At 34.2% G+C, this 18399-nt stretch overlaps 1 pseudogene; it reads left to right on the forward strand.

The window, feature by feature from the left end:
• The window catches only part of LOC122469349, a 38061-nt pseudogene extending 20075 nt beyond the window's left edge, over positions 1-17986 (forward strand).
• Positions 17987-18399: the final 413 nt, after the last annotated feature.

Consider the following 18399-nt stretch of genomic DNA (forward strand, 5'->3'; position numbering starts at 1 on the left):
TAAAATTTAAATTCAAGCCCTTGAGAGAGAAGTACAATAAAGAGAAGGGTGATGGCATGCATGCTGGCACATATCTTCTACATTTGATAAAGCAGTCTGGTTGGTCTCCTTACGATACAAACCACTGGGGAAGAACACACCAGTGAGGACTCCTGAACCTTGGCTTCCTTGCTCTGTAAATCTGGGGCCTTGGCAAGACCAGAGTTAGTGCCATATAGAGAGGAGACTGAGAAGGAGCCAGAATGGAAACCAACACTGAGAGTGAGGGTATATTTTTGTTTGCTTGGTTTTCCTAATTCAGAAAGAATTAAACTTCAGGAAATAAAAAAAGAGTTTAAAGATATATGAGATTCTTTTCTCTTTTTTCTTATCCTTGAAACTGACCCTGGGGCACCTGGGGGGCTCAGTTGGTTGAGTGTCTGACTTTGGTTCAGGTCATGATATCACAGTTGGTGGGTTTGAGCCTCACGACGGGCTTTGTGCTGACAGCGTGGAGCCTGCTTCAGATTCTCTGTCTTCTTCTCTCTCTGCCCCTCTCCCACTCATGCTCTTTCAAAAGTAAACATTACAAAATAAAAAATAATTAAAAAAAAACTTACCCTTCAAGAGAAGCAAGCAATAGAAATTAATTACATCATTTATTAAGCATACATTCATGCATGTCATGAGTGAGATATAAATCAGATATACTGCCTTTTCTTAGAGTATATAAAAAATGCACATAAATAACTTTAATACTAGAAAGAAAATGCTGTTACAAAAGTATTATATTTTTCTATTTTCTCTCTAAATACTATTAATAGTTTAATATTTCTCTAATGATCAGCAGTTCTAGATCTGTCCTATCCATATTCTCCAACACTACTTTCAGACAAAAATGAGGGCAGTAATAACTAATATTCTAAAAAGAAATAACCAAAAAAAAACTATCCCAATATTTTGATACCTAAGTCAAAAAAACAGAAGCATTTGGTTTCAAGTCCTTTGTGGAGTAACCATACAAAAGTCTGAAAAAACATCAATAAGTAGGGATAGAGGGAACATATCTCAACATTGTAAAGGTCATATACAAAAAACCCACAGTTGATATCATCATCATCAATGGGGAAAAACTGAACTTTTCATCTATAGTCTGGAACAAAACAGGGATGTCAAGTCTTACCATTTTTATTTTTAAAAACTTGTTTTAATATTTATTTATTTTTGAGAGACAGAGACAGAGTGTGAGTGGGGGAGGGACAGAGAGAGAGGGAGACACAGAATCCGAAGCAAACTCCAGGCTCTTGAGTTGTCAGCACAGAGCCCCACGTGGGGCTCAAACTCATAAGCTGTGAGATCATGACCTGAGCTGAAGTCAGAAGCTTAGCTGACTGAGCCACTCGGGAGCCCCAAGTCCCACCATTTTTATTTAACATAGTCCTGGAAATCCTAATCTCAGCAATCAGAAGACAAAAAGAAACAAAGGGCATCCAAATTGGCAAGGAAGAAATCAAACTTCCACTATTTGCCAATGACATGATAATATATGTAGATATGTACTTCTATACACCAACAATGAAGAAGGATAAAGAGAAATCAAGGGATCAATCTCATTTACAATTGTACCAAAATGCATAAGATACCTAGGAATAAACCTAACCAAAGTAAAAGATCTGTACTCTGAAAACTATAAAACAATTTCGAAAGAAATTGAAGATGACACAAAGAAATGGAAAAACATTCCATGCTCATGGATTGGAAAAGCAAATATTGTTAAAATGTCTATATTACCCAAAGCAATCTCCACATTTAATGCAATCACTATCAAAATACCAACATCGATTTTTCGTAACAAAAAATCCCAGAATTTGTATGGAACCATAAAAGACCCCAAATAGCTAAAGCAATCTTGAAAAAGAAAAACAAAGCTGGACGCATCACAGACTTCAAGTTATATTACAAATATAGATGAGTTTGTATTCTTAGAATCTTATGTGTAGAATCACTCAGTGTTTTCTCTCTCTCTCTCTCTCTCCCTCCCTCCCTCCCTCCCCGTAATCTGGCTTATTTTCAAGTAGAATAATGATTTTTAGATTGTTCCATATGGTTGCTTATTTATCCATTCACCTGTTGATAGATATTTTGACCGCTTCCATTTATGGCTCTTACTAATAAACCTGCTATGACATTTATGAAAGAAAAAACAACAAATAAGTAGTGATCAAGACAATCGGGCACTGGCACAAAAACAAACACATAGATCAATGGAACAGAAGAGAAAACCCAGAAATGGATCCACAACTATATGGTTAACTAATCTTTGACAAAAAAGGAAAGAATACACAATGGAAAAGTCTTTTTAACAAATGGTGTTTGAAAAACTGGACAGCAGCCTGCAAAAGAATAAAACTGGACCAATTTCTTACATACAAAAGAAACTCAAAATGGATGAAAAACCTTAATGTGAGATAGGAAATCATCAAAATCCTAGAGGAGAACACAGGTAGTAACTTCCTTGACATCAGCCATAGCAACTTCTTATTAGAAATGTCTCCTTTATTAAGGGAAACAAAAGAAAAAAATAAACTATTGGGGCTTCATCAAGATAAAACCCTTCTGTAAAGGGAAGGAAATAATCAACAAAACTAAAAGGCAACTTATGGAATGGGAGAAAATACTTGCAAATGACATATCTGGTAAAAGACTAGTATTCAAAATATATAAAGAACTTATAAAAGTCAACACCTCAAAAAACAAGCCATCCAATTAAAAAATGAACAGAAGACATGAATAAACAATTTTTCAAAAACATGAAGTTAGATGACAGACACATGAAAAGATGCTCAACATCGCTATCAGGGAAATACAATTGAAGGCTACAATGCACTATCACTTCCCACCTGTCAGAATGGCTAAAATTAACAACACAGGAAACAGGTGTTGGGGAGAATGCAGAGAAAGGGGAACCCTCTTACACTGTTGGTGGGAATGCAAACTGGTACAGCCACTCTGAAAAACAGTATGAAAGTCCCTCAAAAAGTTAAAAATAGAACCACCCTGACTCAGCAATTGCACCTCTAGGTATTTACCCAAATGTTACAAAAATTCTGATTTGAAGGGTCACATGCACCCTGATGTTTACAGCAGTATTATTAATAATAGCCAAATCATGGAAAGAGCCCAAATGTCCACTGACTGATGAATGGATAAAGAAGATGTGGTATTTATATAGAATGGAATATTATTCAACCATCAAAAAGAATTAAATCTTGCCATTTGCAATGACACGTGGGGCTAGAGAGTGTACAGCTAAGTGAAATAAATCTGTCAGAGAAAGGCAAATACCATATGATTTCACTCATGTAGAATTTAAGAAACAAAACAGACATAAGGGAAAAAGAGTAAAAAGGTGGGGGGCAAACCAGAAAACAGACACTGAACTACAGAGAGCACAGGGATTATTATCAGAGAGGAGGTGGGTGGGGGCATGGATTAAATGGGAGATGGGGATTAAGGAATTCGCCTGTCATGATGAGCACAGGGTGATGTATGGAAGTGTTGAATTGCTATATTGCACACCTGAAATTAATATTACACTGTAGGTTAACTAACTGGAATTTACATAAAAACTTGAAGCTAAAAAGAAATTGAGATGTCCAATTTTAATATTCACTCAGCATTGTATATATAATATATACATAAAATAATATAAATATATATAACTATATATATAGGTCATATCAACAAAATTGTAATTTTCTAGAATTTTTAAACTCCAAAGAACTTAGAAATTATTTAGGAAATCTTTTTATTATTTATCTGTTTTATTCCACTCACATTGGAAAAGTATGACTTTTGTGATATTAATTTCTGGCACTGAGTTAAAAACTCAGGGTCTTAGCATTCAGTTTTGTCTTATTTTAATTATCTCATGATTGTTTTCTTTGAACTGTAAGAGAAAGATCAACTAGATTATTGTTTATTATCTCAACATAATTGTCAGAAACCTATCTGTTTCAGACCTCAACATACAAATTGACGTATTCACAAAAGTAAACATGGTTAAGGGAAAATTCTAGAATATGAAAAATTTATCAAGTAAATATTTAAGAAAAGTTTACCCATTATAAACATTGAGATTCATGGATTTATTAGAAATTAGAGGGGCGCCTGGGTGGCGCAGTCGGTTAAGCGTCTGGCTTCAGCCAGGTCACGATCTCGCGGTCCGTGAGCTCGAGCCCCGCGTCAGGCTCTGGGCTGATGGCTCAGAGCCTGGAGCCTGTTTCCGATTCTGTGTCTCCCTCTCTCTCTGCCCCTCCCCGTTCATGCTCTGTCTCTCTCTGTCCCAAAAATAAATAAACGTTGGGGAAAAAAATTAAAAAAAAAAAAAAGAAATTAGAGCTATATGCATACAAACGGTTTAAAATATTTTAACGAAAAGAACACAGCTGCATCAATAGATTAAAAATACAGGGGCACCTGGGTGGCGCAGTCGGTTAAGCGTCCGACTTCAGCCAGGTCACGATCTCGCGGTCCGCGAGTTCGAGCCCCGCGTCGGGCTCTGGGCTGATGGCTCGGAGCCTGGAGCCTGTTTCCGATTCTGTGTCTCCCTCTCTCTCTGCCCCTCCCCTGCTCATGCTCTGTCTCTCTCTGTCCCAAAAATAAATAAAAGTTGAAAAAAAAAATTTAAAAAAAATAAAAAAATAAAAAATACAGCATCACAGCTTATAAAAAATTTCATAGTAATAAATATAGCTAAAATAACTATTTTTCAAATAATTTAACATTTTTGTTAAATACTCTGGGAGGTTTTACAAGCAATTTTTAGAAAACAAGAAAAATAGTAGGTAGTATTGCCACATGGTACATTCAAGGAAATGATATCAGGAGACAAAATAGAAATCCCAAAAGATCATACACAGACCAAATCAAACTCATGTAACAATATTGAGACTAAAACTATTTTGTTATGTAAAATTGATAAGTTTGAAATGTATATATTAAGTATATTTTTATAGTTTGAAATTGCCTGGTTTCTGGAAGGCAGAAGTTGGAAAATTTTTGGAAGGAGTTTCGAGAGAAAGCATGAGACAAAGTAAAATTATCATTGTTTTCCAAGTCTAGCAGATGATACATTAAAAATTATGTCCAAATTAACCTTTCCAGATTTATAGTAATTATAATATGCAGATTTTCATGTTTACCTGACTAAAAGTCTAGAGGAATTTGAGATTAACACAGACTCTAATATACATTATTTTTGTCAGCTGGGAAAGATATATGGACAAAGGGAAACTAATTCATAAAACAAAAAGACTTCTCTTTTTATATTTGTAAGTGAAATAAAGTAAATTTATGTTGTGTCAAGTCATTTTAGACAAAGTGAATTGGGAAAGAAGTGAAAGTAAATGATCACTTCACAGATGCCTGAAGTTCACATGAAGTACTAAGATTGTGTGAGAGCATACTGAAAATCACCCTGAGTTCTGTTAAATGTTTTTGCTAGCATATTAAAAATAAATAAAAACCTGTCAAGAATGTTTGTTAAGTGGAACTCTGATATTCATGATCTTCCCACTGAGTTTAAATATCACTCTCTATTTCTGAGGTGCTCAGTTATTATATAAGAAGCACATTAATAGAAAGACATTTCTTTAACCATTCAATTTTTGTGCCTGAAATCTTACATTTAAAAAAAAATCTTAAAGATAATGTTTTAGTAGTAAACACCACAGGTTTTTTCTAAATTAAGATAAATAAATCTAATCTAAATAAACCATGGCCATGGTGTTCTGTGTATAATAATAACATACAAGATAATGCCATGCAAATAGATAGGTTTTTGAAAGCCCATGTTTCTTACTTCCCAGACAAGAAAGATTAACATAATGTATTTCTTAAAAAAAACTAAAAACAACAACCAACTAAACTGGAACTTAAAAAGAAATCCCGAATAAATCATAAATAATTACATCCATTGTTTATGGATTACCTTTATGAATTACCTTTTGCTCATCCAAATCTGAAAATGTTGAGTAACACTTGCCTAAGAATTTTATTTTTGTAAATGTTTATTTTTGAGAGCGAGAGAGAGAGAGACAGACAGACAGACAGAGGAGCGCAGGCACAGAATCCAAAGCAGCCTCCAGGCTCCGAGCTATCAGCATAGAGATAGAAGTGGGGCTCAAACTCACAAACTGTGAGATCATGACCTGAGGCAGTCAGACACTTAACCAACTGAGTCACCCAGGGGCCCCTTCCCTGAGAATTTTGAAAGAAGTAGTTTCTTTAGTTTTTATTTTCGTTCTATTTAGTTAACTTACAGTGTTAGTTTCAGGTGTACAATATAGTGATCCAATGATTCCATACATTACTCAGTGTTCATCACAATAAGTGCCCTCCTTAATCCCTATTACGCTTTATCCCATCTGTCCACCTAACTTCCCTCTAGTAACCACCAAAGTGTTCTTTGGAGGTTACAACTCTGTTTTTGATTTGTTTCTTTCTCTCTCTTTTTTCCCTTTGCTCATTTGTTTTGTTTCTTAAATTCCACATATGAGTGAAAGCCCATGGTATTTGTCTTTCTCTGATTTATTTCGCTTAGCATTATACTCTCTAGCTCCATCCATGTCATTGCAAATGGCAAGGCTTCATTCTTTTATATGGCCAAATAATATTCTGTGTGTGTGTGTGTGTACATACCTAATTATACACATACACACACTCCTTCCTTATCCATTCATCAGCTGATGTATACTGGGGCTGCTTCCATATCTCGGCTATTGTATACAATCTGCTATAAATATAGGGGTGAATGTATCCCTTTGAATTAGTGTTTTTGCATTCTTTAGGAAAATACCCAGTAGTGTGATTACTGGATCATAAGTAGTTCTATTTTTAACTATTTGAGAAACCTCCATACTGTTTTCCAGAGTGGCTGCATCAATTTGTATTTCCACTAACAGTGCAAGAGGGTTTCCCTTTCTCCACATCCTCGCCAATACTTGTCGTTGCTTGTGTTGTTGATTTTACCCATTTTGACAGGTATGAGGTGATATCTCATTGTAGTTTTGATTTACATTTTCCTGATGGCTAGTGATGATGAACATCTTTTCATGTGTCTTTTGGTCATCTGTATATTTTCTTTGGAGAAATGTCTGTTCATATCCTCTGCCCATTTTTAATTGGATTATTTGGTTTTGGGGTGTTGAGTTGTATAAATTTTTTATATATTTTGGATACTAACTCTTTATTGGATATGTCATTTGCAAATATCTTCTCCCATTCCATAGATTGCCCTTTAGTTTTGTTGGTTGTTTCCTTTGCTATGCAAAAGGTGTTTTTGTTTGTTTGTTTGTTTGTTTGTTTTCCTTTTTTTTTCCTTATATAGTCCCAAGAGCTTATATTTGCTTTTGTTTCCCTGGCCTCAGGAGACATATCTACAAAAAAGTTACTTTGGCTGATGTCAAGGAAATTACTGCCTGTGTTCTCTTCTAAGATTTTATGGTTTATTTGTTTATGGTTTCAGGTCTCACATTTAGGTCTTTCATCCATTTTGAGTGTACTTTTGCCTATGGTATAAGAAAGTGTCCCAGTTTCTTTCTCTTTTTAGGCTGCTGTCCAGTTTTCCGATCACCATTTATTGAAGAGATTGTCTTTTTTCCGGTTAGATATTCTTTCCTGCTTTGCCAAAGAATAATTGACCATATAGATTTGGGTTCATTTCTGAGTCTTCTCTTCTGTTCCATCGTTTTTGTGCAAGTTCCATACTCTCTTCATGACTATAGCTTTGTAATATAACTTGAAGTCTGGAATTGTGATGTCTCCAGCTTTGCTTTTCATTTTCAAGATTGCTTTGGCTATTCGGGGTCTTTTGTGGTCCCATACAAATTTTAGGATTCTTTGTTCTAGTTCTGTGAAAAAGGATGTTCATATTTTGTTAGGGATTGCAGTACATGTGTAGGTTGCTTTGGGTAGTATAAACGTTTTGACAATATTTGTTCTCCCAGTCCATGAGCATGGAATGTTTTTCTACTTTTTTGTGTCTTTAATTACTTTCATCAATGTTTTCTAGTTTTCAGAGTATACCTCTTTCACCTCTTTGGTTAGGTTTATTCTGTGTATCTTATTTTTGGTACAATTGTAAATGGGATTTTTTCTTAATTTAACAGAACTAACTTTGAAGCTAGTCACAGGATTCTTTGTTTACAAAAATCTAATTTGACCTAAAAGCGTTTGTTCAGTCAATGATTTCAGCAATATTTTACTGGTTTATATTGCAGAAAAATTATTTTATGACAGTGTTTTTGAAATTTTTACATTAAACTTTAAAATCGCTTCAGTATTTCTAAGTATTGGATATTGAATACTCTGAATTTCAAAGAATTCTTTTGTTATTTCTCTTGATTGTTCATCTGGAGTTTCTTACTCTTTCTTGTCATTCACGACATGGCTGTTTTTGAAGATACAAACCTTTCTTTAGATAGAAAAATGTAGTTTTCCTAAGAAAAATTATAGGTTTATCATATTTCAGACTCAATTTTAACATTATAAAATTTAAACTGGTTGGATCTTGATCTCATTCTTTTTTACTGAAATATTTGGTTTATAACATTAAGGTAAAACACAGTTGTGTTATTCTACACAATAAGTTTAAATTTGTAATATTGATTACACCCCAAATTTAAACTGCTAAATAATATTTACTATTTCTTTGTGTTTCTAATTTATTTCAAAGTCATTTAAAGTAATTTACTTCTGTATGTGGCTATCTCTCCACCTTGATATAAAGTTGAGTTTCTTTACTTACTTTTCTCAATTTTTTTTTTTTTTTGGTGAAGGGGGCTTTTGTAAATTAAAATTTTCTTTGTGAATATGTAAAATATTTATATATTTTCTAAACCAAAACTACAGTAACAGGGTGTGTTTCAAAAAGGCACCCTTCCATCATTGCCTCTTCACCCTGTTCCTTTTCTTATCCATAGATAACAATTGTTATTAAATTATAAGTTCAGTGAAAGGTTTTTCTTTATCTCTTAGTTTCAATTTACTTATGTTTTTCTTGGGATTTTACAGAGGAATAAATTTAATATTAGCCTGAGTTGGTGAAGAAATTGTTAGGACTAAACAAACCCCTTGTACTGAAGTTGAAAGTTTTCAGATGAAATGGTTTCCATATAGGCCAGTGTTTTTCTTTTTTTCTCCTCTCCCTGCTTGTCCATCAGGCCTTTCTAGATTAGATGAGTGGTTTTTTGCTTCTATTCTTCTTCATATATATTAGCTTTTGCTACTGGAAGGTGTTCACTTCATTTCTATTAGGGACAGAAATCCTTTCAATAGGAAACATGACTGAGAATAGCTGTGTGATTCCATTTACCATGTGAGTATAACCCCAGAAGCTAGACTTCACCTTGCTATTCTCACCATTGGTCATGATGGTACCTTGATCAACAAATTTCTCTTAGTTTGTGTATTAGAGTCCTCCAGAGAAATAAAGCCATAGTGGATTTATATAAAGAGATTGTAATAATTTAGCTCATGCTTTTATGGAGCCTGAGAAGTCCTATGACCTGTTATCTGCAAGATGGAAACCCCACAAAGCCATTGGTGTAATCCCAGTCCTATTCTCGAGGCCTAAAAACCAGGGGGAGCTGATGGTGCAAATCTCAGTTCAAGGGCAGGAGACTGATATCCTGTCTCGGGAAGGCATGAAGGAAGCAAAAAGGGGTGAATTCCTTCTTCATAAACCTTTTTGTTCTATTGGAGCCCTCACAGATTGGATGATACTCACCCACATTAGGGAAGACTATCTATTTTAATGAGTCTACTCATTCAAATGGTAATCTTACTCAGAAATACTCAAAGTCACAACCCAGAATATTGTTTAATCTGGACATCCATTTCCCTTGTCAAAGTTGACACATAAAATTAACCATCACAATTTATCTGCTTCCTCACTCTAGACTCAGCTTTATAAATGCAGGGGCCATGTTTAATGTCTTCCTCATTCTGTTCCTTTTGTCATACAACGAGCTCCTTCACACTGAAATTCAAATACTTTCTTGGGAGTAAGCAGCTAATATTAAATATACAAACTCCTTATGAAGAAGTATGAAGATATAGGAGATGAACAATATAGCAAAAATATGATTTTTATGTTACTCTTATATGCATCATTTTACCTTAAGTATACATACCTGAGGCATACCCATATCCCTATACTTTTGGCAACAATCACACTTTCATAAAACTTACTCATTTCTTTTCTAAAAATCTATTTCTTTCCCAGTTTTTGAAATTTTGCTTATTAGAGTCATGAGTTTCTCAAGTTACAGAGTATCCCACATCCAGTTATTTACCAAGTGATACTGATTCTATTTTCAGATTATCTCTTCAATCATTTTTTTTTCTTTATGTATGCCTGTTTCCCCTGACTTAGTTTGGATATCAATTCTCTTTCCAAATCTTTTGTCCAATCTCCCTGTAGTGGCCTGTTTTGTTCTTCCATACACCATAATGAAGCTTGGATTTCTATGTATAAAATATATCTTTCATATCACTCTTTGGTTAAAAAAAAGTATGCTTTTTAACACATAGGATTATGTCTAATATCTTTAAATTGGAAGTTAAATCTTTCAGATTTTGTCCCTATCTACTTGTTCAGTTATTTTCTATTTTGTAACCTATGTTCTAAGCTTTGTAAATCTCTATTAATTTCCTCTATGTATGATGATCTTACCTGATTCTTTGCCTTTAAGTCTATACTTTCTTCTGTTTGAAAAACCCTATCTTGCTCTCTGCCTAAAAGATATCTACTTATTTTTCAAGAGCACAGATAAATTATTATATTCTACTTTGATGATGTCAGATCCTACAGAGAATTAGTTGCCTCATTTTCTCTAACAATGATATAAACAGGAATGATTAGATTTTTATGTGACATTTTCTTTCCATCGTGTTTTTATCAAATTCTTAAAACCACTCTTTTTCAGGTGGTAAAGCTGAGGTTCAGAACCATTACTTAATTCAGCCAAGAGAATATAAGCTCAGTCCCTACTACTTAATGAACCCTTTAAAGAGCCCCTCAATGAGTGCATTTGTAAATAATTCTTCATATTTAGATACACATTGATTCTCACCATACTGTTCATTTAACTCTCTTGCTTCTCATCTATTTGCTTATCTCCCTGAGAAGACCTTCATCCTCATTACTTTTTTTTTACTTTATTTCCACTCTAATTTCTCTGAGATAACCTGAAAAGGAACAGACCTTCTCCTTTTATCTATTTATTACTCTTAAGCATATCCAGCATGCGTTCTTTGTGTCCATAAGCAGTATATGTTTCCCAGTCTGTAGTTGTCATTAATTACCCTGTCTAATTCTTGGTCTTCTATTTTCCACCTACTCTTGGCTTCCAGGATCTGAGTTCTGATCTCTTGCTTGAGTTAGAGTTACATCCCTTCTGTCTCTCTTGATTTCTTATTTACTTTATATTAGTAAGTGTATAGGCTACATACATATGGATAAGGATGTAGTAAAAATGAGACCTAGACATCCTGGGTGACTCGGTTAAGCTTCTGACTTTGGCTCAGGTTATGATCTCGCAGTTCATGAGTTCAAACCCTACTTTAGGCTCTCTGATGTTAGCACAGAGCCAAATGAACCCACTTTGGATCCTTTTCCCCCTCTCTCACTGTCCCTTCCCCGCTTGCATGCATGTGCACTCTCTTTCTCTCTCTCTCAAAAATAAATAAACATTTTTAAAAATATCATTCAGTAACCAAGATCCTTTTTAAATCTGCCCATACTCCAAGGTATTGTCCTGATCTGCACGGTCCAAGACAAAGGACTACCAGGTCTGTGTTCTAACATTTTTTTTCCAGGGGAAATAGTGCAATCCAATGATACATCAAAAGTTGCACATAACACCTCTGTTCATATGCCATTAGTGTGGACACAGTCACATGACCATATCAAACTGAAAGAGAGGTTGTAAAATACAGTCACCAGGTAGAGCATCTGAAGGAGGAAAAGAGAATAGAAACTTAAAATTGGTTACTAGTGTGCACTACATTTATCTATTATTTATTCTGAAACCGTGCTAATTTAACATATATATACACGTTTATTTCATAGAAAATTCTACACTTGAACTAGAAAGTCCTCAGTTTGAATCCTAGCACAACCATGAAACTCTTTGTACTTTGGAAATGACATTTTCTGTGCTATATTTTTTATGACTGAAACTAGTTTGTAGAAATGTTATCCAGATACATTAAGTTAATCTTAATTTATTATCCACTGCATACTTCAGAAACATCATGCATGGTGACCAGAGAAACTACCCTTAACGTTATGTTCATTCATTTTCCCAACAACTCATTTCTATTAAAGAGACTATCCTTTATCGTTAAAAGGGAAAGTGATTGAAAATAATAATGAGAAATATTTTCTTACTAAAAAGAAGAAAGAGAGAATGAATATTGCAATAATGTTTAAAGAAAAAAATCCAAAATTACCGCTATTCACATGACCATATAATCTCTTCCATAGACTTGTTCTGTGATCTTGAGCTGTTTTGTCTGTCCTCTCTTGGCCTCAGTTTTCTTATTTACGAAAACTTGATGATCTCCAAGATTCTTTCCTTTACTAATGTTGCTGATTCTCTTTAGTTAAAAATATGTATTTATTAAACATTTTATTTATATGTGTAAGAGACTATATGGCATTTTTATTGCAAGGCAGTTTGATGATGATGATGAACTGTTGAATAAAACAGACCTATATTCCTCTGCTAAGAAGCTTACATTCTAATAAGACTGGTAATAAAAATTAAGGGAAAATAATGATGGGGTAATTAATATCAGAAGACATGAAAGCCAGGCTTAGAAGAAAGAAAATGGATATATTTTTACAAATCTATGGTTTTCAGTAACATAAACTGTTATATATGTAGTTTCTCATATAGTTATATATAGTTATGTATATAGTTTATTAGGTATATATTACCTTGGGATAATGTATAATTAAAACACAGCTTACATGTATCCCTAATGAATTTACTCAGCCTACTTTATCCCACTTCTACTCCTTCACCTACCTAAAAAACACATTACATAATTTATGTGGAGTAGTATAGAACTCAAACATAATCTCCTGCATCTTCTTACTCTAGATGACATTCTATAAAAGTGCGCAATGACACCCAGACAGATATTACATTTAAGTTTATTTTTTTTAATTTTTTTTCTTTTTTTTACATTTAAGTTTATTAATGATGATATTAAGCAGTCTTTTGATTCTGAATGATACTAGAAATAAAATAATTATTCTCTATTTAGGCTACATTCTGCCTATAAAAATATTTCATCTATGAAAACACTTTGCCTCTATAGCATAATTGGAGGATACTAGTCATGTGTGTCAGTAAAAAGGTCATAGCACAATAAATTTTAAATACACATGTTAAGTATAATTTGACACGGTTCAATATCTTAAAATATGCGTTTTGTTATATCTTTATTCCAAGGCACATCTCCAGCTTTGAATTACTAACTGAATAAGTGAAAAATTATTAACTACCATGTAGTCCTTTTCAATTAATCCACATTAACTTTCTAACCTTAATGTCCATTGAGAGGTACCCAGGTATACTTTTTCTGTTTGTCACTTAATCTTAGTATCTCATCTCTAAATTTGCTTATCATAATCACAAAAACTAATCTTTATGGAACTCCATGTGTGTGTGTGCTAGCTACAGTGATAAATTATTTATTAATCCTCATCTAACTCGATGAACTAGGTTGTTGTATTATAGTCACTTAGTTATGACCAGAAAGTTAACCCAAATTAATGGTTATCATTATACAGAATAACTATTTCTAAGTCTATTTGACAATGCTAAAATGCAAGGTTTCTCTAAGAAGCATAGTGCTAACATTATTCTGTTTTTTTTTTCTAAGTATAGAGGACCTTCTGCTAATTCAACAAGGCTGTTATATATTGCCTTTCCCCCAATTCTGTTATATTCATGTATATATGAATATACACATAAAAGCATTCATTTAAAGTCAGTATACTACATCTATTACTTACATATAGAATATTTTCTAGTGATAAGTCCTAAGAAATTCTTAAGCACCCAAATAGCTTAGAGTTAAGACCACCAGCTTTTAGCAGTAAAACACCAGTTGAGTGAATTCTGTCCAGTTTTATTTTTGGTTACTTTCTTCTTTTAAATGTTGACTTGTGTTATCTGTGTAGATATTCATTGTAGATTATTGGGAAAGTACAGAAAACTATTAGTTAAGACGTGGTCAATGCTCTTGGAGAACTGATAGTGGTGTCTTAAATAATGTAATAATCATACTCGTCTTTTCTAAAAATTCTGAAATGCCAGATGAGTTGGAGGGAAAGAGGTATCTTCTATACTGTTAGGCTACCATCCCCTAGGTTGTTGCTGTCACCATGTCTCATCTAAATAAGACTGAATGTCAGAAAATATACTTGAATGGGTAGCATTTTCTTTTCAGGAATTATTAGACAGTGACATTCACCATCTGCTGCTATCTTACTGGACACAATATGGCAATTTTGAACTTACCAGAGTCTTGCTAATGTGGTCTTTAAGTAGATGGTCATGCATCCAGCTAAAATTATCAATGTTCTAGTATTAAAAAAAGGAGAGTGGGTATTGGGATCAGTAACCACCAAAGAAAAGTATCTCTCTGAGATTTTTAATGTTAATTTTGGATTAGTGTGATTAATGATGAAATAAATGTATGGAACATTAATTATTCCACAGTGTGGAGGTTTTAAGCTAGATCCCCCAAAATGCAAATTCTGGGTCAAAATATGGCAAACAAACCAAAAAAGTTAAAATCATGCCTAAATATGTCTCATAAAGATAGTACTAGTTTATGCTTAAACATAATTTATGCTTGAAAACTACGATATATTCCAGGATTTATTTATAACTTTGCAAATGTGATAGACAAAATACTTTAAAACTGCACATTAGTTTCACTTTTAAGCATGATATATTTCTAAGTGAATTGGCCAATTTTGTTTGCTCTACACATTGTCTCCTTATGCATCTTCTTATTTTATGTAGAATCTAATGTTTCTTACTTATGGAAACTTCATATATATCGCGGATAGTAACACTTCACTAATAATGTTATTTTTAAATATTTTCCTAGTTTGATCTTTACTTCTTGTTTATTAACTTACTGCTTTTCTATGTTTTAGAACTTTAAAAGCTATATGTTTTCAGTACTCAAATCCATCAATAATATTTTTCAAGTGTCTTATCCTCAGTTATATTGAGATGTAATTGACATATCACCACATAAGTAAAGTGTACAGCATAATGATTTCACTTACTATTTCACATACCATGAAATGATTACTACAGTAAGTTAACTCTGATCACCTCATATAGATACAGGGAAAAAAAAAGAAAATACATTTATTTTTCCTGGTGATGAGAACGTTGAGGATTTACTCTCAACAACTTTTATATATGCCGAACAACTTTTACATATGCCAAACAGCAGTGTTAACTATAGTCATCATGTTGTACATTACATCCCTAGTACTTGTAACTGAAAATTTGACCACCTTCCTCCATTTCCCCCTTCCCCACCCCTATTTCTGGTAATCACAGATCTGATGTTTTCTATGAATTTGTTATCTGTTTATTTATTTGTTTATTTTAAAATTTCTAACACAGAAGTGAGAGCATACAGTATTGGTCCCATCCCCTCTCTCTCTCTCTCTCTCTCTCTCTCTCTCTCTCTCTGTCTGTCTCTCTCTCTCTCTTTTCTAGAAGTTTGTACCTCTTAGTCCCCTTCACATATTTTGCTCACCTTCAGCATCTCCCAGCTGTGGTAACCAACCAACACTTTGTTCTCTATAAGTTTGCTTTATTTTGTTTGTTTGTCTTGTTTAGATTCCACATATAAGTATTTGTCTTTTTCAGATTTATTTCATTTAGCATAATACTCTGTAAGCCCATCCATGATGTCACAAATGGCAACATTTCTTTCTTCTTTAATGCTGAGTAATATTCTGAGGCACAGGAATCCCTTGAAGATGCTACAAGTTCAGTTCCAGACCACAGCAATAAAGTGATCTTTACAACAAATAATTTTTCTGGTTCCCAATACATATATGAAAGTTCTGTTTCTACTGTAGACTAGTAAGTGTGCAATATCATTATGTCAAAAAAATGTACATACCTTAATGAAAAAATACTTAATTGCTAAAAAATGCTAACCATCATCTGAACTTTCAGTAAATCATAATCATTGATCATAGATCACCATTACAAATATAATAACAATGAAAAAGTTTGAAATATTACAAGAATTATCAAAATATGACAGACATGGAATGAGCAAATGCTGAGAGCAAAATGGGACTGATAGACTTGCTTGAGAGTTGCCATAAATCTTCAATTCGTAGAGAAGGCAGTATCTACAAAGTGCAATAAAGTGAGTATAATAAAATGAAGTATGTCCAGTGAAGGAATGCATATATACATACATAAATACATACATACATACATCATCTTTATTCACTTATCAATGGACACTTAGGTTACTTTTATGTCTTAGCTATTGTAAATAATGCTGCTATATATATATATATATATATATATATATATATATATATATATATATATATATATATATATCTTTGAATTGATATTTTTGTTTTCTTCAGATAAATACCCAAAAGTAGAATTGCTTGAACATATGATAGTTGGCTCAGGTCATTTGATGGCTTGTAAGTTCGAGCCCCACATTGGGCTCTGTGCTGAGAGCTCACAGCCAGGAGCCTCTTTCAGATTCTGTGTCTCCCTCACTCTCGGCCCCTCCCCCACTCACTCTCTCGTCTCTCTTTGTCTCTCTCTCAAATTTACTTTATTAATAAAATTTAAAAATTTTGATTCACTAAAACAGCAGACCTTTGGAAATCTCTATTTACAAGTCATAGAGAGAAGAATCGAAATCCAATACAGTGTCTTAGCACAGGCTGCTATAACAAAATGCCATGGGCTAGGTGTCCTAAATAGCAGACATTTGTTTCTTACAGTTCTGGATGTAAGTCTGACCTGAGATCAGAATGCCAACATCATTAAATTATGGTGAAGTCATCTGTCTTGCAGATGACTGCTTTCTTGGTGTATCCTCAAATGGTGTGGAAATAGAAGAGAGAAGAAAGAAAGCAGGTTATCTGGTCTATTCTTATTAGGGCACTAATCTCATCCTGAGGACTGTATCCTCATGACCTCATCTAAACCTTATTACCTTCCAAAGGTCCCACCTCCAAATACTATCACATTGGGAGTTAAGACTTCACCATGTGAATTTTCGGGAAACACACTCAGTCATTAACTACCAGAAAATGTAGTCAAAATATAATTCTTCCAAAGATTACATATCAGTTACTATGGCTAAAAATGTAAATGGCCTCAAGCCCAGGACCTGGACATGTTAGATTGCCAGGGTTTGAGTGCAGGCTGAGGGTGGCCGGATACCTCAGGCCCGGGGAGTTCTGGATCAGTGCCTGCGGGGCTGGCTGTAAGTACACCCAGCCGAGGGGGTCACCGAGATCCAGGAGGTTCAGGGAGCATTAGTGATCTATGTGTGTTTTTGCAAGGCACCTAATAAAAAACTTCTTCACAAAACGGTTAATATGATTAAGTGAAACAGAAAATGGCAAGCACGTGTCTGTATTAGAGCTCCTTGGCAACATTCTTATCATCCCTCAAGCCACCCTTGGTGGGAGAATAAAAGGCAGAAACATGCAGTATCACTCTAACTCTGGAAAAGCAGAAGGGTTAAAACTTTATCCGCAATTTGTGACTCTGTGTGAGAAGGAATTAGCTGCTAACAGCAAGACAGCTGAAGCCACGGTTGTGGCAGAACAGGATACTTAACCGAACAAACAGGAGTTCTAAAGCTGGACACCAGTGGACCATATACACACCTAGTTTAGTTTTGAAAAATTAAGTTAGCTTCTGCAATTGTTTTGTGGTATAAAATGATCTCAACTCTAATTATTTTCTTCGCCTTCTTTTTTTTTAATGTTTATTTTTGAGAGAGTGAGAGAGAGTGTGAGAAGGGGAGGGGCAGAGAGCGAGGGAGACACAGAATCTGAAGCAGGCTCCAGGCTCTGAGCTGTCAGCACAGAGCCCGACGCGGGGCTCAAACTCAGAAACCGCGAGATCATGACCTGAGCTGAAGTCAGACGTTTAACCCACTAAGTGACCCAAGTGCTCCATTCTTCCTCTTCTTGAATATGCTAACCTGCAGCAATTTTAGATAAGAGAATCCTGGGTCCCATCCATAATTCTGTAACCTGCTAATTGGATGACCTTGTCAAGTCGCAAAACACTGTGTTAGTTAGAC

The sequence above is a fragment of the Prionailurus bengalensis genome, chromosome B1, assembly GCF_016509475.1.
Source record: "Prionailurus bengalensis isolate Pbe53 chromosome B1, Fcat_Pben_1.1_paternal_pri, whole genome shotgun sequence".
NCBI lineage: Eukaryota > Metazoa > Chordata > Mammalia > Carnivora > Felidae > Prionailurus > Prionailurus bengalensis.